This window comes from Monodon monoceros, unplaced genomic scaffold, assembly GCF_005190385.1.
Source record: "Monodon monoceros isolate NGI ecotype Baffin Bay Population unplaced genomic scaffold, NGI_Narwhal_1 Super_Scaffold_11, whole genome shotgun sequence".
Classification (NCBI taxonomy): domain Eukaryota; kingdom Metazoa; phylum Chordata; class Mammalia; order Artiodactyla; family Monodontidae; genus Monodon; species Monodon monoceros.
In genome coordinates, this window is record NW_021703767.1 from 103,139,522 (window position 1) to 103,164,209 (window position 24,688).

The 24,688-nt window shown below is 40.9% G+C and overlaps 1 protein-coding gene across 3 annotated transcripts in view; it reads right to left on the reverse strand.

Moving 5' to 3' along the window:
* Positions 1 to 24,688, reverse strand: part of PPM1L (protein phosphatase, Mg2+/Mn2+ dependent 1L) — a 333,931-nt gene that overhangs the window by 20,771 nt on the left and 288,472 nt on the right. The window lies entirely within an intron of this gene.

Here is a 24,688-nt window from a genome sequence, read left to right on the forward strand (position 1 = left end):
TTTAAATTTTAAAATGCTACAGCTAGTACCAGCAATGTTTGATAACCAAACAAGACTTCCCTGGGCACTGAGTTTGTTAACACATACCTATCACTGAAGAATTCCAGATGGAAGGAGAAATTGTTTCCAAAGCTAAATTTGCCCTTGTGAATGAAGTACACCATTGGCAGGTTTTGCAGTTACACATAAATTATTTTCAGATGATCTTTTCCATCCAAACAGAACAAACTCCCGTTTAAAGGGACAAAATAAAAGTTGTACAATTATGTTCATTTAGGATAAATAAATAAAACCAAATATGATTTGGGGCCGATCTGATCCAATAATTAATTCTCCAACTTGCTTTCGGCTTAGTGGGCTACAAAATTGACTCTAAAGCTATGTCTCCAGGAAGGCTGCTTCCTCAAAGACCTGATAAAATCCTGACTTTAATTCCATCTGGACACATGCCAAAGAAGTGATATCCCATCTCTATATCTACAGCCAGGAATATACAACCACGTTGCTTCTTGAAAATGACCGTCTTTCTCCTCTCTCTCACCTCTATGTCCTGTACCTAATAACAGTATAAGATTGGAAGGGTGTGTGTATTTTGACTAAATAGTTTTATGGCCTTTGTTCCCTTATTCAGTGCCGACTGTGTGTAAATTACGAGGCTTGGTGCTGGAACAATAAAGATGAACAAGATATAGTCCTTAACCCCAAGCACTTACTGCCTAATGGCGAGATGGAACCAGACACTTAGAATCCAGCATGGTAAATGCTGTGACAGTGCTATGAGAGGCTGGGCATGTGGATGGAGGGGATGCCTCAGTCTAGGGAGATGGTGGGTGGTGGGGAGAAGAGCAGGGAGGATTACTGGGAAGAAGTGAGACCTTAACTCTCTTAAAGATGCAATAGGATAAGGAATTCATGTAGCCTAATTTGGTTCTTGGCACAAAGGAGGAGGTAAAGAAAGAATCTGTAGGATAAAAATGAATAAAGAGAGTAGGTCTCTACAGGGGACTTCTTTACATTTCGTTTCAAAACAAAGACTAAAACAAACACTTGTTTAAACTGTGACTCGATAATGTCAATTCTTGAATTTTATCCTAAGGAAATAATTAGAGATATGAACAGAACTTCACGTATAAGGATTAACCTCACAGAATTAATTTAAACAACAAGACAAAAGAAATAACCAAAATGAGTACATGTATAATGCATCATGAAATATCCAAATAATAAAGTGCTGTATGAACACTAAATATAGTGTTTCTGAAGAACATACATTCTTCAGTGCTCATAAGTGAAAAATAAAAACTGTACATAAAATTTCTTTAAACTATAACACATTAGCATTTTACTTGAAAAAAACTGTACATAAAATATTCCAATTTCACTTCAATAAATACATATGTGTATAAATGTATGCAGAAAAATGTTGGAAACAAAAAGAAGATTGGTTATTAAAGTTCATTTAAAATTTTTTTGAAAAAATTTTCTGAAATCTTCTACATTTAATGTGACTCATTTATAGAAATTATTTTACTTTTACCAAATTCAGGGCTTTTAACTTTCATGTTCCTTGATGTTAGGCATTTTTATCCTTCTGAGGGTCTTCTATCATGGTCTACAATGACTTGACTGGGTTTTTGGTTGAGCTGTTTGATTTTAGTCACTGAACCGACTTGGCATTTCAGTAACAAGCCCGAGGCTATGCCTCCCCTGTTTCCATTTTGGCTAATGTAGTTCCAGGAAAAGAAGGAACAGTATCAGGGGGAATGCCCCAGACTCATCATGGGTATGGCTCAGAAAGCTCCAGGTTTGTGACACCACCCTTGTGTGACACCACCATGCTACATGATTAGATGCTACTGCCCAGAAAGGGACAAGGGATGACCCTAGAGGGCGGAGGGCAGCAGGACCAGGCTGATTCTAACACATTTCCTGCACAGGAAGCCTTGATCGGGGAGAGCCAGTTCCTCAAGGCAGTAGATGGTGAATCTATTCTTCCTACGACCATTGCCGAGTGGGTGTCACATTATTGGAAGTGAGGCCTACTGGGGTGGGGGGTGGGGGACAGGAGACAAAGGAGGAGGAGTCTCAGGATGCCAGAATCTCAAGTCACAAAGGGAGATGTCATTAACTAGACAAGCTACAGTGGGCCAGGCACTCGGCTTGTTGTTCACACATGCCTGACTTGTTTTCACAAAAATCCTGCAAGGTATACATTATCATCATTATCATCATCACCCCATCCCTCCATTCTACAGATAAGGAGCAAGAGGCTCACCGAGGTCACACAGATTTTGAGTGGAAGAGCTGGAATCTGAACCCAGGTCTGACACCCTCAATCAGGCTTTAAAAATTTTCTCTAAGAAAATTTTATCAGGAGCGTGACAAGGAAGCAGTCAGTTTTGCCAGCAAACTGCTTTATCTAAGGGTTTTTTTTTTTCTTTTGCGGTACGCGGGCCTCTCACTGTTGTGGCCTCTCCCGTTGTGGAGCAACAGGCTCCGGACGCGCAGGCCCAGCGGCCATGGCTCACGGGCCCAGCAGCTCCGCGGCATGTGGGATCTTCCCGGACCGGGGCACGAACCCGTGTTCGTGCCTGCCTTGGCAGGCAGACTCTCAACCACTGCGCCACCAGGGAAGCCCTATCTAAGGGTTCTTTAAAGTTTATATTTGCTTCCGCTGAAGAACAATACAGGGCGATATACAAACTAGGTATTCAAAGAAACCTTTCTGGTACAGTATGCAAATGATGCATAAAATATTTTTTAAAGTTGTTTTTTAATTCATGGCTGAGTTGGAAGATGAGTATGTGATTTTCTAGGGAGGCTAGAAACAATATGAAGGTGAAAAGCCCAAGGAGTAAGTAAGGGAGAAAGAGCTTCTCAGTTTGGAAACACCATCAGACACACACCTTCTCCCGGGTCTCTAAGGCTAAGTCGCTTTGGAAGGGGCTCTGGGCCATTTAGGATGTAATGTTTACAGTGCATCTGAGGGAGGGCTAGATAGTCTGCAGTTTGCAAAGGAATACCAAATACATCTTCTAATGACCCTGCGTGATATTAATTTTCAAACGCAGCCTAACCAGAACTTAGGCTGCATTTCAGCTGCTCAGTCTAGTACTTGGGGCACCTCCCCACAACTGGGGCATATTCCAGGCTGCTGGCTTGAGTCTCCATTGAATAAAACCTAAAGTCTCATATTTTCCAAGTGTGAAAAGAAAGCCTTAGCAGTTATAAGCCCAAGGGTTTAAATAGACACTCAAGGCATCAACTACATGAACATAACTGATAAAGGAGCTGGCCAGGTCAGTTAAGAACAAGGAGATTCTATAATTAATTCGGAAACACTGGGCTCTAAGTAGGTTTAAATCCCCTCTTGACCCCTGACTGTTTAATATGTGAACTGCAGGAGACATCTTTTGAACTGAAAAATAAGAACCTATCAAGAGGCATAACCTCCATTTATCTAAACACTATTCTCAGGATCCCTGGAAAGTCCTCCCTCTGGTTGATAGCTGAGAAATGGGGCTTCTCACAGCCTCATTGCCCTTTTGGACCCACCCTAGGTGGAACTGGCTTCTGAAGGCAGTTTTTTCACTGGTCTCCAGTCTATTTTCCAGGCAAATGTAATGAAGTCAACCTCTGACTTGAATAGAAAACAAGGTTTTTAAACATTAAGTATGATTCACGGAAGTGATTTTGTTTGGGGCTCCTCCAAGGGACTGTTTCTTCTACCTATTTTACTTTTTGGAGTTCCCGAATAAGCAAAAAGTTTGTAGGAGCCACACACAGAGGGTTGGTTGTGGCCTACAGACAGCGCAAAACTGCTAGGCAGCAGGGACCTGAGGTGGGTGGGCATCTCAGCATGTGGTTTCCGTGTTGGTTTGGCCTCATACAGCCACTGAAGGAGCTCTAAACCCCAGGGTGGCATTGTTGTCCACTTGCTGGGTTTCTGCCACTCTGGCTGCAACAAGATTCTGGCTGAGTTTATAAATGATGCTTATTTGGCCTCTGAACTCCTCTGCTAGCTAGCCTAGAGGCTGAAGTTATTCATTCATTTAGCAGGCTTTTAAGAAGCACTTTCTGCTATGCCAGACATTCTGACACGAGCTGGGGGCTCAGAAGCAAAAGATGTAGTCTCTACGTGAGAAGTCAAGGTTTAATGGGGTGTCAGTGGGGAGAGAATAGAAAAACAATTCTATGATGGCCGAAGTTGAGAGAGGCAAGCACAGAAACCCACCTGCAATCATATGAGGAGCAGATATCTGAGCTGAGTTTTGACTGATGAATAGGAGTTAGCCAGACAAAGTTGGTCGGGAGGAAGGCTTGGATTACGTGTACGTATGGATGCTCTATGTGTCTGTGCATGTGTGTGTATGGGGTGGGGGGAGCTGAATAAATGAATGAAAGGGGATTTTTTTCTCTTCTATACTTGAGAAGGATTTTTAAAATATTCTTTTATTATGATGATGACTAGGACATCTGATTTAACATAAGTCCAAATATGTCAAATCTCAATATGGAAATTAGTGACATTAAGAAATGTCAAAGCTCTCAAACATTGTCGAGCTGCAAATATGATTATATAGACCCGCATGCTATTCAAGAAAATTATGTTTAGAAAGAAAACATGATAAAGAAGCATTCCCAACCTGACTTCAGAATGTTCACAAATCATCCGTATGGAATTTTCTGTGATTACTTAATTAATAGTAAAGATTTCCACCATATGCTATACTGCCCCATTTCAGCACTGTAGTTAGTCAATGACTGTACTTAATTTTGGTCTATTTTCAGTTCATATGTTTAATCTTATAGAGTTAGGGAACACGTGCTCTTACACGCTTGCAAATGTAATGTGTAATGGGAAATTCCCAGCCTTGAAAAACTTAAATTAAGAGCACATGCTATATCAGTCCTTTGTTTTGATGGCTGGAAGACATCCAGCTGAGGACTTTTGAAAAAGGAGGAGGAGTGTTTAAGCACTACTTACTAATTAAATCTCTAAGGCTATGATTTAGAAACAATTTTAAAACTATGTATTATACTTCAGAATTTTGATTAAAAACTGTTGAACTGTCACTCCTTGAAAGAAATATCTTAATGTAAAGAAGAAAGTAAAGGGTTACCCAGAGATAAAAGAATGTATTTCACTAAGCACCAAGCCACTGGCCAGCTAACAGTTTTCAAAGTATGATCATGAACTCTGACACATCCTTGTCGCCTTAGAGAGGGTACACAAGTGTAATAACCCGTCTTAGACCCAAACCTGGTAGGTTTATACCCAGTTTCCAAAGGGAGTATGTGTTGCTTGAGATCCAGGACCAACTTTCTGGAAGTCAATGTTTAAAGGTCCAAAGGCTTGCAGAAATCAGATTTTAGCATTTATATTGGAGAAATTTATTTAATTCAGGCTCCATTTTGCTCAGCAGATGGGAAGCAGTTTTGTTCAATGCTTTCTACCTAAATTTACCAAATGGTAGAAATTTAAAATACAATGAGGTATGAGCCTCATAAAATTCCAAGAGAAACTGAACCTTGGAAGTTCCAATGCTAAAATAGCTTCAAATGAAAAAAATCCATGTCTCCTCCTTACGGCTTCCCCACTACAGTCACTCTGCTTTCTAAGAGGGCAGAGCACCAAGAACCTGGATCATTTTCCCAGGAGAGTCCTCAAGGCTGTCTCTTAATTGATAAGAGGCAGAACCACTGAAGAAAATGGAACACTTTTCACATGATTTTCAGACTAATTACTGAAGAGGAGAAACTGGATTATAATACACACCAAGGAGATGTGTTTACAGTAAAGAATGAAAAGGTGTTAGGATGTAATCAACTTTGCTTTTTAAAAGAAAAATAAAACTCTCAACTATACTTACTGTTATATGCAACCTAAGACTAGCCCTCTGCTATAAATTTATGTGAGGTGATGTGACTTAGCCTCTTGCTGAAGAAATGGACACAAGAATATAAGTGTTCGCCACTTATATTCTTGGCAGGAAAAATGGACTTGTCAAGTATCTTTTTAGCTTTAACAGAAATCCCTTAAAACCATGGATCTCTGCTCTGAAAGCCCTTTGAATTTCCAGTATTAAATGCATGTAGAATGCCCTGACTGGTGACCACAGGTTGATAATAAATAGCCAAAGGGACTGAAGGAAACACGGAAAAGGAGAAAAAAAAAAAAAAGATAAACAAGAAGGAATCCATACTCTGCATCAAAAATTCCCCCAAGCTCTGCAATGTCTTAACCAGCACCTGGCTGGACTTAACCAAACTCTATGACTATCTCAGTAAAATTTGCCATTTACTGAAAGATAATAATAACAGCTCATGTTTATTGAGCATCTACTCTGTACCAAACATTGTTCTAAGTACTTTAAACACATTAATTCCCATAGTCCTCACGGCAACTCAACTACTAATACTCTCATTATCCCCACCTTACAGATGGAGGAACTGACACAAAGAGGTTAAGGAATTTGCCCATGGTTACATAGGTATTAAAGAGAGAAGATGGGACTTGCACTCAGGTACCCTGGATCGGAGGTCCACGATATTAACTTCTACGGGGTCTGGTCTTCTGTACTTAAATCCAAATCTTTAAGTTCCAGTTTCTCCCTATATTACTACTCCATATATGCACTCATAACCAGCCATTCCCAGAGGTGAACAACTTGTCAATAAAGATATGTCAAGTCAGTAAGTATATCGCATAAAGAGGATGATCATGGAAGATCTCTATACCCCCTCACTGACTTAAATAATTAATGTTGTCCTAAAAGTAGTTCTGTATTTAAGATAGAACAGGTCAAAGTAGATTCTGATCTTCTCTTCCTTAGGAAATCTGACTCAGCTTGATTCAGACTTGCTGGAATACCATTTCCCTTTTATTTCTGTGGTTTCTGGTGATGAAAATAAAAGAGAACATCACATGTACAGCCTATTAACTGGAGACAACCAAGAAATGTTGAAATCAGCTGGCTGGACTGCCACAACACTTTCAGAGTGTGTGAGACTATAAATCAAAAAGCACTGCAAAAGAGACTAACGTGTTCAAACCTGAAGGATGTCCTGAAGATGGCAAAATCATCCATTAGGATGTCCTGGAACTGGGAAAATGGAACGATCTGTGTAGTCACTTTAACTCTGGTATTCCTAGCAAGGATCGCCATTTATATCCATCCAAGACATGATCTTATTCAGTTGAGAAATACACCAATCATTCTGAGATGAGGTAAGTTTTAGCCTTGTACTTCTCCCATTCATGTCATGAGAATCCTGCATCTCCTATTCTTTTGATTCAGTCTTTCAGCGAGTATTTCTCTATCAACAACAAAGAGAAGCTGTAAGTATCTTGCCTTTAAACGATGAGACACAACAAGCCCTCTGCACTTGTGAAGACAGTCAAAACAACTTTCTAGAGACTTGAAAGCAATAGTGACTTCTCTCAGAATTACCTCTTTCCCCTTTTGGCCAAGGGAGCCTGTACCACGTAAACCATGAAAACTCCACATGTGTTACATCAAGTTCGAGAGCTTCCTGCATTGCCTGCCACTTCTTTTAGTTTAGGTTCCTTACGTATTCAATAAGGAGAAGCATGCTCAAGCAAAACTGTGAGATGGCCTGATTTTGTCTCAAAGGATCTCATACTCTCTCTCCTCCTTGGGGGTGACAGTGGGGTTGGCTGTGGGACCTTAACCCCATTCCCCAGCACTCAACACTTTAAGGCTTTTCTGTCTACTGAGCCACTCTACTCAGGTCTGTTTGCACAAGCAATGCAGCAATGCTCCAAGCCTCCAAAATCTCCCACTTATCTACCCTTTCCCTTTCCACCATCCGTCCCACCGCCCACCCCCTGTCCGCCTTAGGATTTCTATTCCCTTGGTTTGAAGATCCTAGGTGTTAGGTGAACACTGAATAATAGAAACTTGATCTACCAACACAAGGTTAGCAATCTGCAATGGTAGGATTTCAGGGATTGTCATATACCAGTAGGATCTATGTATTTGAGTAAGGGAATCTTTCTTGTGTTTTTCAAAGTATATCAGGTAGGTGATGACTAACTCCATTTATGTCTAAGGACAGTCCTTGTAATAAAATTGTGAGTCACTTCGGGTGTTCACAAATTGCTCAGGGGTGACCTGTTGAGTGATGGACAACGAACCACAGCGAGAGTAGGAACTCTCTTTAAAATACTGGGATACCCAACCCAACAGGATGGAATGGAGGCAATTTCATTGCTTCCACTTACGGGCAAAGGGACGGGCTCTACTTTACCCACTTGGTTAAATCTATTGACACTACTACCAGAAAGTACTTTAAAAACTGGCTTCTTGTGTTCAAGCCCTAAAATAAAGTGGGCTGGGGGGAAATTAGAGGTGGGAGAGAGACAAAAGGAGAAAAGGCCAGCCTGTTAGACTTTGCTGTCTCTTCCCCTTTTTCCCCTAGGCAGAGAAAGACGCTACTGAAGCACCCTTGTCGCCCTATTTCACACTCCATGGCCCCTTGACAGAAAAGCTGTTTCGGATGCGACGGCACCATCAGCAGGTGAGCTAAATAGGCTGAACCCTCATCACAGAGCGTTGCTGTTGCTGCTTCAGGATGCAGAACACATGGCTGCCATCAACAAAAACAGGGAAGAGTGTCGTGGAGAGAACATGAGCTTTGTATCGGACAGCCCGGCCTCACAGTCTAGCTAAATGCCCTCAGGCGAGTGAACCAAGCTCTCTTGGTTTCGGCAACACACAGCAAGGCCTGAGAAGTTATCTGGCACGTAGTCGTTGATCAGTGGTTGTTTGCCCCCTGTGGTTTCCTTTCACTACAGGGTCACCTTTACTGCCAGCTTGCACCTGTGGTATCTTCCTGAACCTTCTGCCTTAACTACACCTGACCTCTTGCCTAATTAGACAGATAAAGGGCAGCTGATTCTTCCTTAGTACTTCTCAGAAACAAGCCTCTCATCTGCCTGAATTTCTGCTGGAAGGGACCTCAGCGGTTGCAGCTTATGCAGGTAAAGAAACAGAATGGGGGTGAATCATTTTGGGTCCCCATTTCAGGAGGGAGACTGGGATATAGTCTTTACGGACAAGTCTACTTGCCTAAGATTTCTTTCTCCTGTTCTTTTACTCGGAAGTCTTGTTTGACATCCTATTCCTTTTCTGAGGTCTGATGGATTACACCAAACAAATGACCTCTGGAAACCTTCCTTTCTGGTTCAAGGGGAGGCTGTTTCTATAACCTGTGTTGTGATTACAACATAGTAAGTACATTAGGGACCACCTTTCTTTCATTTCATGGAACTTAGGATTTTGATATATGGATTCTGTTTACGGGGCAGGACATATATAGCTTTGAAAAACACATTTGGAAGCAAAATTGTTGGAAGCTTGGGCCCATCTACAAGTCTGACTCTAACTGGTGGTTCTCTAAATACCTAAATTCCTACTTCTGTATCTCCTGCTAAAAGATATAACTGTAATGGTGACAGGAGGAGGTTGCTGATTGGGAAATTATGGAGAGGTTATCGTAAAATGGAAAACAGGAGAGAGTTTGGAAGGTTTCGTCTGAGATAGGCATGAAACAGCTCATGGTGTACTCTCATGGTAATCAGCGGGCAGGAGCTCAAGAAAGTTTCCCAAGCTTCCACAGGCCAGCTTGGGCCCAGTCTTTTCTCCATGGTTTCCCAGGACCCCAGGGAGGCCACAGGGTGGGAGGTGGCATGGGGTACTGATACCAGGAATATAATCAAGTCACATCCTTTTATTAAATAGTTGCTGAGGCAGAGAGGTTAAAGGCTCGCTCTATTCTGGTTTCTCTTCACCAGTACTGCCCTATATCCTATGGGACTGTGAAAGGGGTAAATAGATTTTCGTTCATGTGGTGTTTCAAGGAATTTGTTGTTCTTGTATTTTGGTATGTGTTAGTTTGGGGGAGGGGGAGTGGAAGTGTTTTGAGATTTTTAGCTGGAATAGCATGAAGAGGGTAAGGAATATAGATAGGATGGTAAGGAGTCATGTTGATGTATCTAGTGGCATGTCATTAAGGGGAGTTTACGGCTCTCAATCTTTAACTTAAAAGGTTAACGCTAGTTTAGCTTCTTAATGAGATTATAATATGGATGCAGATCATTTCTCGAAGTTCTCTAGGGGTACTAGTTCGAGAACGATTGGTATGAAGCTATGATTTGAGCCGCAGATTTCTGAACACTGTCCGTAGAATAGACCTGGTCGTGTTGATATTAAGGTTGTTTGGTTTAGGCGTCCAGGGATTGCATCTGTTTTTAGGCCTAGGGAGGGGACAGCTCATGAGTGTAGTACGTCTTCGGAGGACACTAATATTCGGATTGTTATTTGTATGGGTAGAACCATTCGATTATCTACTTCTAGTAGTCGTAGTTCTCCTGGTTTTAGGTCCGAGGTTGGAATTATGTAGAAGTCGAAGTTTAGGTCTTCGTAGTCGGTATATTCATGACTTCAGTATCACTGGTGTCCTGTTGTTTTTACAGTAAGAGAGGGGTTATTAATTTCATCTATCATGTAGAGAATTCGTAGGGAGGGCAGGGCGATTAGGATTAAGATGGTGGCTGGGAGGATGGTTCAAACAGTTTCTACCTCTTGAGCGTCTATTGTACTGGTGTGTGTTAGTTTGGTTGTAAGTATCAGGGTGATAATATAGAGGACTAGAGAGCTAATTAGGAAGACGATTATTAATGTGTGATCATGAAAGTGTAGGAGTTCTTCTATAATAGGTGATGTTGCGTCTTGGAAGCCTAGTTGGAAGGGATATGCCATGGAGATATACAGGATTTTCACTTGTGATTTAACTTTGACAAAGTTAATGTAAGGCTTTACTAATATGTCATTTATAAAGAAAGACATAGTGGTTATGATATTGGCTTGAAACCGATTAGAGGGGGTTCGATTCCTTCCTTTCTTGATCATTTTGGGTTGACGTATGCTGGTTCTTCAAATGTATGGTATGGTGGAGGACACCCATTTAGTCATTCAAGATTTGTGGAGGTGAGATCTACTGTTAGTACCTCTCGTTTAGATGTGAATGCCTCTCAGATGATGAAAATTATTAGTATAACTGCTGTTAGTGAGATGAAAGAGCCCATTGATGAGATAGTATTTCACGTTGTGTAGGTGTCTGGGTAGTCGGAGTACCGTCGAGGTATACCGGATAGGCCTAGGAAGTGTTGTGGGAAGAATGTTAGGTTTACACCTACGAATATGATTACAAAGTGAATTTTTGCTCATGTTGAGTTGAGTGTATAGCCTGAAAATAGTGGGAATCAGTGGACAAAGCCTCCTATGATGGCGAAGACAGCTCCTATTGAAAGTACATAGTGAAAGTGGGCGACTACGTAGCAGGTGTCGTGGAGAACAATATCTAGTGATGAGTTAGCTAGGACGATTCCAGTTAGGCCGCCTACTGTAAATAGGAAGATAAAGCCTAGGGCTCATATTAGAGCCAGAGATCATTTAATATTTCCTCCGTGAAGTGTTGCTAGTCAACTAAAGACTTTTACTCCTGTGGGGATAGCAATAATTATAGTGGCTGATGTAAAATATGCTCGTGTATCTACGTCTATACCAACTGTGAATATATGATGAGCCCATACGATAAAGCCTAGGAACCCAATAGAAACCATAGCTCAAACTATTCCTATATATCCAAAAGGTTCTTTTTTCCCTGAGTAGTAGGTTACAATATGTGAAATTATTCCGAAGCCAGGTAGGATTAGAATATATACTTCGGGGTGGCCAAAGAATCAAAATAAGTGTTGGTACAGGATTGGGTCGCCTCCTCCTGCGGGATCGAAAAAGTTTGTTTAGGTTTCGGTCAGTCAATAGTATGGTAATTCCGGCTGCTAGGACGGGTAGTGATAGTAAGAGTAATACTGCTGTAACTAGGACTGATCATACGAAGAGGGGTGTTTGGTATTGGGTTATAGCGGGGTGGTTTTATATTAATAATGGTCGTAATGAAATTGATGGCTCCAAGGATTGAGGATACGCCGGCTAGATGTAGGGAGAAAATGGTAAGGTCTACTGAGGCTCCTGCATGTGCTAGATTTCCAGCTAGAGGCAGGTATACAGTTCAGCCCGTGCCTGCGCCGGCTTCAACTATTGAGGATGCTATTAGTAGTAGAAAGGAAGGAGGAAGTAGTCAGAAGCTTATATTATTTATACGGGGAAAAGCTACGTCAGGTGCTCCAATTATTAGAGGGACTAGTCAATTTCCGAACCCACCGATTATGATAGGCATGACCATGAAGAAAATTATCACGAAGGCATGGGCTGTTACTAGTACGTTGTAAACTCGGTCATCTCCGATTAGTGTGCCAGGTTGACCCAGTTCAGTGCGAATTAATAAGCTTAGGCCAGTGCCTACTATTCCTGCTCAGGCACCAAATAACAGGTATAAGGTACCAATATCTTTGTGGTTGGTTGAGAATAGTCAGTGATTTATGAACATAGGTAAAGTGGCCGAGTAGGCATTAGACTGTAAATCTGAAGATAGGGGTAGAGTCCTCTTTTTGCCAAGTCCTGTGGTGAATTATCATTTTGAATTGCAAATTCAAGCAAGCAGCTTCAATCCTGCCGGGACTTCTCCCGCCTTTTTTTTCTCGCGGCGGGAGAAGTAGATTGAAGCCAGTTGACTAGGGTATTTAGCTGTTAACTAAAAGTTCGTGGGAGATGTATCCCTCCAATCTAGTGAGGATTCAGCTTAATTAAAGTGTTTGATTTGCATTCAATTGATGTAAGACACGGTCTTGCAATCCTTATTAGGCAGGGGTTAAGTAAATTATACTTGCTTAGGGCTTTGAAGGCTCTTGGTCTGATTTAACCTAAACTCCTATAGTAAAATGGAGAATGCTGGTGTGAGGGTTAAGAGTAATTGTGGATAATACAATTGCTGTTGGTAGAAGGGTTATTCGTTTTGTGGAGTGAAACTGTCATTTTATTTTTATGTTGTTTGTAGAGGGAAGTAGGGTTAATGCTGTGGAGTAGGCGAGGCGTATGTAGACATATAGATTGAGTAGTGCTGTGATGGCTATGAGGGTTGGTAGAACAAGAATATCGTTTCTTGTTAGTTCTTGAATAATTATTCATTTGGGTATGAATCCTGTAAGTGGGGGGAGTCCTCCTATGGAGAGTAAGGTGAGTATGGTGAGGGCTGTGGTAACAGGCATTATGTTTCATGTTTGGGATAATGATAATGTGGTGGTGGTTGAGTTTTGGATGAATAACATGAATATGGTGAAAGTTACTGTGATGTAGATTTACTAGGTTCAGTAAAGTGAGGGTTGGATTATATAGTAGGATAGTTGTTATTCATCCTATGTGGGCGATTGATGAGTAAATCTTTCGAAGTTGCGTTTGGTTTAGTCCGCCTCAGCCTCCGATTAGGATAGAGAGTTGGGATATAGTAAGTATTAGGTGTAGATTGATTGATGGTGAAATTTGATAGAGGATTGAAGTGGGTGCGAGTTTTTGTCATGTAAGTAGGGTCAGTCCTGTGGTTAGGGGGACACCTTGTGTAACCTCTGGTACTCAAAAGTGAAAGGGGGAGAGTCCTAGTTTAATGGCTGGGGCCATTGTTATTAGGATGGATGCTGTTGGGTCGAATAATTTTGTGATGGTTCATTGGCCGGAGTGTAGTAGGTTAATGATAACTGCTAGTATGAGTAGTGTGGATGCGGTGGTTTGTGTTAGGAGATATTTAGTTGAGGCTTCTGTGGCTCGGGGGCTAGAATTTTTTATTATGATGGGAATGATGGCTATTGTATTTATTTCTAGTCCAATTCAGGCGAATAGTCAGTGGGAGCTGGTGGTTACGATTACTGTGCCTAGGATGAGGGTTATTAGAATGATGGAGATGAATGGGTTAATTAGTATGGGAAGGATATAAACCAACATTTTCGGGGTATGGGCCCGATAGCTTGTCTAGCTGACCTTACTATAGACTATAGTGTGGCATGGTAGCACGGAGAATTTTGAATTCTTAGGGGTAGGTTCGATTCCTATTATTCTAGAAATAAGAGGGTTTGAACCTCTATTATTTACTCTATCAAAGTAACTCTTTTGTCAGACATATTTCTTATCTTTTACGTTTGAGGGGGGATGCCTGCTGTTATAATGGGTAGTGAGACGTGTCACATACAGAGGGCTAGTGTTAGGGGAAGGAAGTTTTTTCAGACTAGATGTATTAATTGATCATATCGGAATCGGGGGTAGGATGCTCGAATTCATAGGAAAGATATTGTGAGTAGTAGTGTTTTGACAATGAGGCTTGTTGTGTGTAGTTCTGGTGTGTACGGGTCGTGGAATGCTCCCAGAAAGAGGATAGTTGTAAATATATTTATTATGATGATATTGGCATATTCTGCTAGGAAGAATAGGGTGAAAGGGCCTGCTGCATATTCCACATTAAAGCAGGATACGAGCTCTGATTCTCGTCTGTTAGGTCAAAGGGGGCCCGGTTGGTTTCTGCTAGGGTAGAAATGAATCATATTATGGCCAATGGTCATGAAGGAAAAAATAATCATAGTTGTTCTTGTGTGGTGGTTAGTGTGGATAGAGTAAATGAGCCGTTTATTAGGAGTACTGATAGGAGGATGATGGCTAGTGTCACTTCATATGAGATTGTTTGTGCTACTGCTCGGAGAGCTCCAATTAGTGCGTATTTTGAGTTGGAAGCTCAGCCGGATCATAGGATAGAGTAGACGGCTAGGCTGGATATTGCTAATATGAATAGTACTCCTAGGCTTATGTTGATGAGGGGGTATGGTATGGGTAGGGGGCTTCATATTGTGAGGGCTAGAGTTAAGGCAAGTACAGGTGCGATGATGAATATAGCGGTGGAGGATGTGGCTGGTCATAGGGGTTCTTTAGTGAATAGTTTGATTGCATCGGCGAAGGGTTGTAGCAGGTCATGTGGGCCTACGATGTTTGGTCCTTTTTGGAACTGTATGTAGCCTAGGATTTTACGGTCTACTAGTGTTAGAAATGCTACAGCTAGAAGGATAGGGAGAATGAGTGTTCGGATGTTAATTATAAACATTTTGTTGGGGAGAGGATTTGAACCTCTGGGTGTAAAAGCTTAAGTTTTATGCAATTGCCGTACTCTGCCACCTCAACAAAGCCCTGGTCTTGGGCAAAGTATATTTGCACTAGTTTATTAAGTTGAGATTAGATCATTAATTGTTTGAAGGTGCTTTTTTGAAGTTGGCCTTATTTCTCTTGTCCTTTCGTACTGGGAGAAATGCGTAATAGATAGAAACCGACCTGGATTGCTCCGGTCTGAACTCAGATCACGTAGGACTTTAATTGTTGAACAAACAAACCCTTAATAGCGGCTGCACCATTAGGATGTCCTGATCCAACATCGAGGTCGTAAACCCTATTGTCGATATGGACTCTAGAATAGGATTGCGCTGTTATCACTAGGGTAACTTGTTCCGTTGATCAAAATTTTGGATCAGTAAGTGATACTATGCTTTGGCTAGTAGGCCTAGGCTTTAATCACTCGGAGGTTTTTTTGTACTCCGAGGTCACCCCAACCGAAATTGTCAGCCCATATAAAACTTTGTTATCCCTTGGCGGTTTTATTTTGTGATTTTTGGGTTGATTAATTGAAGCTCCATAGGGTCTTCTCGTCTTATTTGATCATCCCCGCCTCTTCACGGGGAGGTCAATTTCACTGATTAAAAGTAAGAGACAGTAAAACCCTCGTGTGGCCATTCATACAAGTCCTTATTTAGAGAACAAGTGACTGTGCTACCTTTGCACGGTCAGTATACCGCGGCCGTTTAACGACTGTCACCGGGCAGGCAGTGCCTCTAACACTGGTTATGCTAGAGGTGATGTTTTTGGTAAACAGGCGGGGTTTGTGTTTGCCGAGTTCCTTTTACTTTTTTAAATCTTTCCTTAATGCACGCCTGTGTTGGGTTAACAGTGTATTTAATAAATAATTTAGTGTTGGTTTATATTTATTAACAGTTAATTATCAGTATATTATCAGTTACTGATGTAAGCTTGTGCGAGGAGAAAAATTTCTTGTTACTCATATTAACAGTGTTACTTCTATAAGTCCAATAATCAGGCTAGGAGTTAATTTATTTATTGTTGAAATTAAAACGTAGTTTTGTTGTTGAGCTTGAACGCTTTCTTAATTGGTGGCTGCTTTTAGGCCAACTATGGTTTAGGTTTATATTACGCTCTAGTAAAGGTTGTATCCATTTCTAAAAAGCTGCACCCTTTTAGACTAACAATTAAATATACGTTAAAACTTGATGTGGTTTTTAGTATTATTTAATGTTGAACTGAAATTCCTTTCTTGGACAATCAGCTATCACCAGGCTCGTTAGGCTTTTCACCTCTACTTATAAGTCTTCTCACTATTTTGCCACATAGATGAGTTTGTTCTAGTTACTGCTTGTAAGTAGCTCGTCTGGTTTCGGGTAATTTAGCTTAAGGTCTCTTTGCTAAGTTATTACTAGTTAAGTCATTATGCAAAAGGTACAAGGGGTAAGCTTTGCTTTTTTTTACTTTTAATAATTCTTTCATCTTTCCCTTATGGTACTTTCTCTATAGTGCCATTGATAATTAAATTTCTATCTCCTATACTTTAGATGTATGGTAAATGTTTTATTTGATTAGTTTATGGTAGTAGCGGTGGAGAGGGTATGGGCTAGGTATAGTTCAAGATATACACGGGTTGTGGAATCTTCTAGGTGTAAACTAGATGCTTTGTTTAAGCTATATCTTGTTTTATCCAAGCACACTTCCCAGTATGCTTACCTTGTTACAACTTGTCTCCTCTCGTATAGTTGCTTAGCATGGGTTAGTGAACTGGGGCTTTGCTATGATACTTGAGGAGGGTGACGGGCGGTGTGTGCGTGCTTCATGGCCTTATTCAATTAAGCACTCTACTTTTAATTTACTACTAAATCCTCCTTTAGTTTTTAGGTTTCATAAAAACTTTCGTGTGGATATAAGGGGTGCTCTTATTATAGAAAATGTAGCCCATTTCTTCCCAACCCATAGGTTGCACCTTGACCTAACGTTTTTATGTATGGTAGTTATGCTTACTTCCGTTCCCTTTTAGGGTTTGCTGAAGATGGCAGTATATAGACTGAAGTAGCAAGCGTTGGTGAGGTTGATCGGGGTTTATCGGTTACAGAACAGGCCCCTCTAGAGGGATCTGAAGCACCGCCAAGTCCTTTGAGTTTTAGGCTGTTGCCAGTAATACTCTGGCGAATAGTCTTGTTTTGGGACTATTTAGGTTTACGACTAAGCATAATGGGGTATCTAATCCCAGTTTGGGTCTCAGTTGTCGTGTATTCAGGTTGTACTAAAGTCACTTTCGTGGTTTGGCTTAGTTTTAATTATGGCTCTTTACAGCTTAATTAGGATTTGACTTTATTTTGTATGATTCCTTAACACTCTTTACGCCGGGTCTCTATTAATTTGGGTCAATCGTATGACCGCGGTGGCTGGCACAAAGTTTACCAACCCTAGCTAACATAACTTAGTCAAACTTTCGTTCATGGCTTAATTTTTATCACTGCTGTGTCCCGTGGGGGTGTGGCTAAGCAAGGTGTCGTGAGCTGCTAGTGCAGTGTGCTTGATACCCGCTCCTTTTGATCTTTATGATTTGGAGGGCATTCTCACCGGGGTGTGTGGATGCTTGCATGTGTAAGTCTGTTAAGAACTAATAGAAAGGCTGGGACCAAACCTTTATGTTGATGGGGCTGGCGAAGCCCGTCTAGACATTTTCAGTGTCTTGCTTTGTGAAAAATTTAAGCTACATTAACCTGTGGAGTACAAAAGATATTCGTATAATTTCATTACGGGGCTTGTGTCAGATTTAGTATTGATTTACGAAAAAAAATATTCGTGGATCTAGGGACGAAGCTGTCTAGGGGGGTGGTGAATATCTAAGTAGACGGTCAGTTTTGTAGGGGGTAAGGGGGGTTTGGACCCCTATGAGATACACTTTTTTGAGCCCGGGGGGGGGGAATAGTGGAGTACTATGTCCTGTGACCATTAATTTAACTGCACACGTTGGTTGTGCTACTCAAATCAAAAATACATACAAGTCCAGCTACAATTTGCTTGACTGTGACGAGACCTTTTAAGGTCATAGCTGAGTCTGTGCAGGCCCCCCCACCACCAAAAATAAAAAATACCAAATGTATGGAATCTCAGTTATGTGTGAGCATGGGCTGATTAGTCATTAATCCATCGAGATGTCTTATTTAAGGGGAACGAGTGGGCGATTTTAAGTTAAAATGGTCCTGAAGTAAGAACCAGATGTCTTATAAAGATCACCGTTAGCTACCCCCACGATGTATGGGCCCGGTGCGAGAAGAGGGATCCGTGCCCAGCGGGTTGCTGGTTTCACGCAGCATGGTGATTAAGCTCGTGATCTAATGGAGCGGCCATAGTGTTAGTGGATATAAATTTATTTAATGACATGTACTATGTACGATCAATAATATTATGTAATATGTAAAATTAATAAAATTTAATACGAGCTTTAACTGACTATGGAAAATAAATGAATGCATAGTAATACATAGCATGTACATGTAAACATTTACAGGAAGACGCTATTACTGATATGTGGACATACATATGCATGTAATATGAACAACAGAAATGTTCTAAAATAAATTACTTTCAATACTGACATAGTACTGTAGTGTTGTGGTTATTCTACAATAAACTTTTTCAAGGACTAGTTTATGTAGAATTCCAGCTTTGGGTGTTGGCGGTGAGGTTTAACACCTCTTCCTTGAGTCTTAGGGAGGAATGAATTTCTCCTTTTCCGGTTTACAAGACCGGGGTATTTTGTTATACTACAAAGACTCTTCATTTTAGGAGTTTGTTTTCGATAAGGCTAGTTACTGGTATTAATACTAGGATTAGGAGAAAGTATAGGATGGATGCTAACTGACCTACAATAATGTATGGGTGTTCTACGGGTTGGCCTCCAATTCATGTTAAGGTTAGGAGGTCTACAACTAGTACTCAGAATAAGAGCTGGCTAAAGGGTCGGAATATTATGCTTCGTTGTTTAGATGTTTGGAGTATTGGGATGGATATTAGGATGAGGATGGAGAGTGGTAGTGCTAATACTCCTCCTAGTTTATTAGGGATTGATCATAGAATTGCATAGGCAAATACAAAGTATCACTCTGGTTTAATTTGTGCTGGGGTGCTTAGTGGGTTTGCTGGGGTGTAGTTGTCAGGGTCTCCTAGTAGGTCGGGTGTGAACAGGGTTAGTGCGAGTAGGGTTAAGATTAGTAGTAAAGCACCTAGAATGTCTTTGATTGTGTAGTAGGGATGGAATGGGATTTTGTCTATATTGGATGGAATTCCTGTGGGATTATTAGATCCCGTTTCGTGAAGGAATAGTAGGTGGACGGCTGCTAGTGCTGTAATGATAAATGGAAGGATAAAGTGGAAGGCAAAGAAGCGTGTTAGTGTTGCTTTGTCTACGGAAAACCCACCTCAAATTTGTACTACTAAAGTAGTCCCGATATAGGGGATTGCTGATAGGAGGTTAGTAATAACGGTTGCGCCTCAGAATGATATTTGTCCTCAAGGTAGGACGTAACCTACGAATGCGGTAGCTATAACTGTGAATAATAATAGTACACCAATGTTTCATGTTTCTTGGAAGGCGTGGGAGCCATAGTATAGGCCACGTCCAATGTGAGCATAAAGGCAGATGAAGAATATAGAGGCTCCGTCTGCATGTAGGTATCGAATGATTCAGCCGTAATTAACGTCTCGGCAGATGTGTGTGACGGATGAGAAGGCAGTTGAGGTGTCTGGTGTGTAGTGTATTGCTAGGAATAAGCCTGTTAAGATTTGTATGATTAGGCAGAGACCGAGCAGGGAGCCAAAATTTCATCATGAAGAGATATTTGATGGGGTGGGGAGATCAATAAATGTATCATTGAGGATTTTGATTAGTGGGTGTGTTTTTCGAATGTTGGTCATTGGTCATGGTTGAAGTCCATGTGAGAATAATGATGGCATACATTGTTTTTATTATAAGCATTAATTCTGTAATTAGTCTTGTGGGGGTTTCTTCAAAGCCTTCACCTATTTATGGGGGTTTAGGGTTGATTGTGGGTGGTGCCGTAGGGTGCGGGATTGTTTTCAGTTTTGGTGGTTCATTTTTGGGGTTAATAGTATTTTTGATTTATTTGGGAGGAATGTTAGTTGTATTTGGTTATACGACAGCTATGGCCACTGAGCAATATCCTGAGGTTTGGGTTTCTAATAAAGTTGTGTTAGGGGGATTTCTTTTAGGTTTAATGACGGAGTTTTTAGTGGTGTTGTACGTTTGAGAGAGTGAGAAGGTGGATATTGTATTTGAACTTAATGGGTTGGGGGATTGGGTTATTTATGATACGGGGGATTTGGGATTTTTTAGTGAGGAGGCTATAGGAATTGCTGCTTTATATAGCTATGGTGCTTGATGGGTTATTGTTACAGGTTGGTCATTGTTTATTGGTGTTGTAGTTATGGAGATTACTCGGGGTAATTAAATAAGATTATGCTAAAGGTAATAGTGACGAGGAAAGACAGGAAGTAGAGTTTGATAAGGCCTTTTTGGTTTGGGGTTAGTGTGGAAGCCTTTAGTTGAATGGAGGCTGTAGTTTTTGGTAGGATGGTTTCTATTCAGGTTAGGTCTAGTAAGGAAGTTGCTAGCTTTTGGCTTATTATTAGGTTTAGGTGAGGGGGTAGGCGATGTATAATTGTGGGGAAATATCCTAATAAAGTGGAAAATTTAGTGGCGTTTGATGGATATAGGTATTTTAAGTTTTGTGTATAGGTGTTAATTTCGAATGCGAGAATAAAGCCTAAGGTTGTTATTGCGAGAGCTGTTAGTCTTAGGTGTAAGGGTATAGTTATTAAGGGGGTGGTTATTGGAGGGATATTGTTGGAGAGGATAAATCCGGCGAAGATACTTCCAATTAAAAGCGTTTGATAGGGTTAATTAATATAGGGTTATTTTCATTAATGTTTATGAGGGGAGGGAAGCGAGGTTGTCCTAGAAAAGAAGACAATGCGAGTGCTGTAAATAGCTGTGAGGGAGGTAGCGGTTAAGGTTAGTAATAGGGCTCAGGCGTTGGTATAAGAGAAGTGGCGGCTTCGATGATAGGGTCCTTAGAGTAGAACCCTGTGAGGAATGGTATTCCTGTAAGTGCGATGATAAGGGCGGTTGTGGTGAAGGGAAGAGTTTTGTATAGTCCTCTTATTTTTCGAATGTCTTGTTCGTTGTTTAGGTTATGAATGAGGGAGCCGGAACATAAGAATAATGTGGCTTTGAAGAAGGCATGTGTGCAAATGTGTAGGAATGCTAGGTGAGGTTGGTTAAGACCGATTGTTACTATTATTAGGCCAAGTTGGCTGGAGGTGGAGAAAGCAATAATTTTTTTGATATCATTTTGGGTGAGAGCGCAAATGGCTGTGAACAAAGTGGCGAGGGCACCTAGAGAAAGGGTTACTGTTTGAATGAGTTTGTTATTTTCTATTAAAGGGTAGAAACGGATAAGTAGGAAAATCCCTGCTACGACTATTGTGCTTGAGTGGAGTAAGTCTGAGACTGGGGTGGGACCTTCTATTGCTGAAGGGAGTCAGGGGTGTTGTCCAAATTGGGCTGATTTTCCAGCTGCGGCTAGTACAAGTCCTATGAGGGGAAGATTTGAGGAGTTTTGGTTGAGTATGAAAATTTGTTGTAAGTCTCATGCGTTTATGTTAAATAAGAATCATGCTATTGACATGAGGAATCCAGTTTCTCCGATGCGATTATATAAGATTGCTTGGAGGGCAGCTGTATTAGCGTCTGTCCGTCCGAATCATCAGCCAATTAGCAAGAAGGATATAATACCTACTCCTTCTCACCCAATGAATAGTTGGAAAAGATTATTAGCTGTGACGAGGATGGGTATGGTGATGAGGAAAATAAGTAGGTATTTGAGGAATTGGTTGATGTGGGGGTCAGAGCGTATATATCATACTGAGAATTCCATGATAGATCATGTAATAAATAGTGCTACAGGTATGAATATGAGTGAGAAGTAGTCTATTTTGAAGCTAAGTGATAGTTTAAGGGTTTGGATGGTAATTCAGTGTCAGTTTGAAATGAGTGCTTCTTGGTTTGTGTGAAGAAATATTATTATTGGGATCAGGCTAGTGATGAAGGCGGAAAGGGTAATATTTTTTACATAGTGTTGGTACTTGTCGCTTTTGTAGAGGTTTGTGTTAGATATTACGATGGGGGCAGTTAATATTAGTAATGTGAGTAAAGCAGAGGAAGTAAATAGGTTTATTACTTTTATTTGGAGTTGCACCAATTTTTTGGTTCCTAAGACCAATGGATAACTGTTATCCTTTAAAAGTTTGAAAAAGCCACGCTGTTAGATGTGGGGGGCATAAGTTAGCAGTTCTTGCAGTATTTTTTCGGTAAGTAAGAAGTTTTTTTTTTTTTTTAACATCTTTATTGGGGTATAATTGCTTTACAATGGTGTGTTAGTTTCTGCCCCATAACAAAGTGGATCAGTTATACATATACATATGTTCCCATATGTCTCCCCTCTTGCGTCTTCCTCCCTCCCACCCTCCAGTAAGAAGTTTTGATCTTCTATTACTAGCTTCACAAACTAGTGTTCTTTTAAAACTATACTTACAATAAAGGGGGCCTAAGATGATTTTGGGACTTAATGATAAGAGTAGTAAGGGAATGATGTGTAGGGCTATTAAGGCGTGTTCTCGTGTGAAAGAGGGGGTGAGGTTGTTAATATGGTGAGTATGTTTGCCGCATTGTGTCGTGATTAACATGTATAGGGAGTAAAGGGCTGTGATTACAATATTTGTTCCCATTAGGATAATAGTGAGGTTTGATCATGAGAAAGCTGATATAACTACAAGTAGTTCTCCGATCAGGTTGATGGTGGGGGGTAGAGCGAGGTTTGTTAGGCTTGCTAGTAGTCATCAGGTCGTTATTAGTGGGAGAAAGATTTGTAGGCCTCGTGCTAGGATTATGGTTCGGCTGTGGATTCGTTCATAGTTCGAGTTTGCTAGACAGAACAGGATAGAGGATGTAAGGCCGTGGGCGACTATTAGAGCGGTAGCTCCTATGTAGCTTCAAGGGGTTTGGATGAGGATAGCTGCGATAACGAGTGCTATGTGGCTGATTGAGGAGTATGCGATGAGTGATTTTAGGTCTGTTTGACGTAAACAGATGGAGCTGGTTATGATTATTCCTCATAAGGATAGCATGAGGAAGGCGTAAGCTATATGTTCTGTTAGAGGGTTAAGAATTGATGTAATTCATAGCATGCCGTAGCCTCCGGGTTTTAGTAATACAGCTGCAAGGACTATTGAACCTGCGACGGGGGCCTCTACGTGTGTTTTGGGTAATCAAAGATGTAGACCGTAAAGGGGTATTTTTACTAGAAAAGCTATTCTGCAGGCTAGCCATGTGAGGATATTAGATCAGGAAGTGGGTAGTGGTTGGGCTCAGTGTTGTAATAGTAGAAAGTTTAGAGATCCTGATGTGTTTTGTAAGTATGTTAGTGCTACTAGCAAGGGGAGTGATCCTATGAGCGTGTAGAATAGGAAGTAGAGTCCTGCATTGAGTCGTTCTGTTTGGTTACCTCAGTGGGTGACAATGATGAGAGTGGGGATTAGTGTAGCTTCAAATATGATGTAGAATAGGATTAGTTCTGTGGCGGTGAATGTTACAATTAGAAGAGTTTGTAATATAATTAGTATCGTAATGTAAAGTTTTTTTCGGACGAGTGGTTCTTTGAGAAGGTGGGACTGGCTTGCTATTAGTATTAAGGGAAGGAGGCATGTTGTCAGGATTAAGAGTGGTGTAGAAAGGGGGGTCAGAGAAGAATATCAGAGAGTAATTGAGACTGTTGTCGTTGAATTGATTAAGTAGTAACAGTCTTGTAAAGCTTATTAGTAAACTGTGGGTTGTGGTATTAATTCAGATAGAGCTGCGTTTTGATAATCAAGTTAGGGGTATCAGTATGATGGTAGGAATAATGAATTTTAGCACTGGAGGAGGTTAAGGTTTTGTACGTAGTCAGTGCCGTATGTGTTGGAGATTATGACTAATAGGGCTAGTCCGATAGCTGCTTCACAGGCTGCAAATGCTAGGAGGATAATTGGTATCATGCTGGCTAGAGTGAAGTGTGAGTTTAGGATTGTGAGGGCTGCTGGAATGAACAGTGATAGTATTATGCCTTCTAAGCAGAGTAACACGGATATTAGGTGGGATCGGTATATTAATAAACCCGTGAGGGATATGGTGAAGGCTATTAGGATATTTATATGGATTAGAGACACTTGGTATTTGTGAGTTTGGATCACAGTCTAGTGGGTCGACATCACTTGTTTTATTTTAAACTAAGTACCATATTTATCTCATTCTAAGCCCTTTTGGGTTCATTCGTAGGCTAGGCTAGCTGCTAGTAGGGAGATTAAGAATAGGGTCATAGTGAGTATTATTTTTAGGTTATTTGTTTGGGTTGCTCAGGGTAGGGGGAGTAGGAGGGCGATTTCTAGGTCAAAGAGGAGGAAAGTAATTGCTACTAGGAAGAATTTTATGGAGAAGGGTAGGTGAGCGGACCCTATTGGGTCGAAACCAC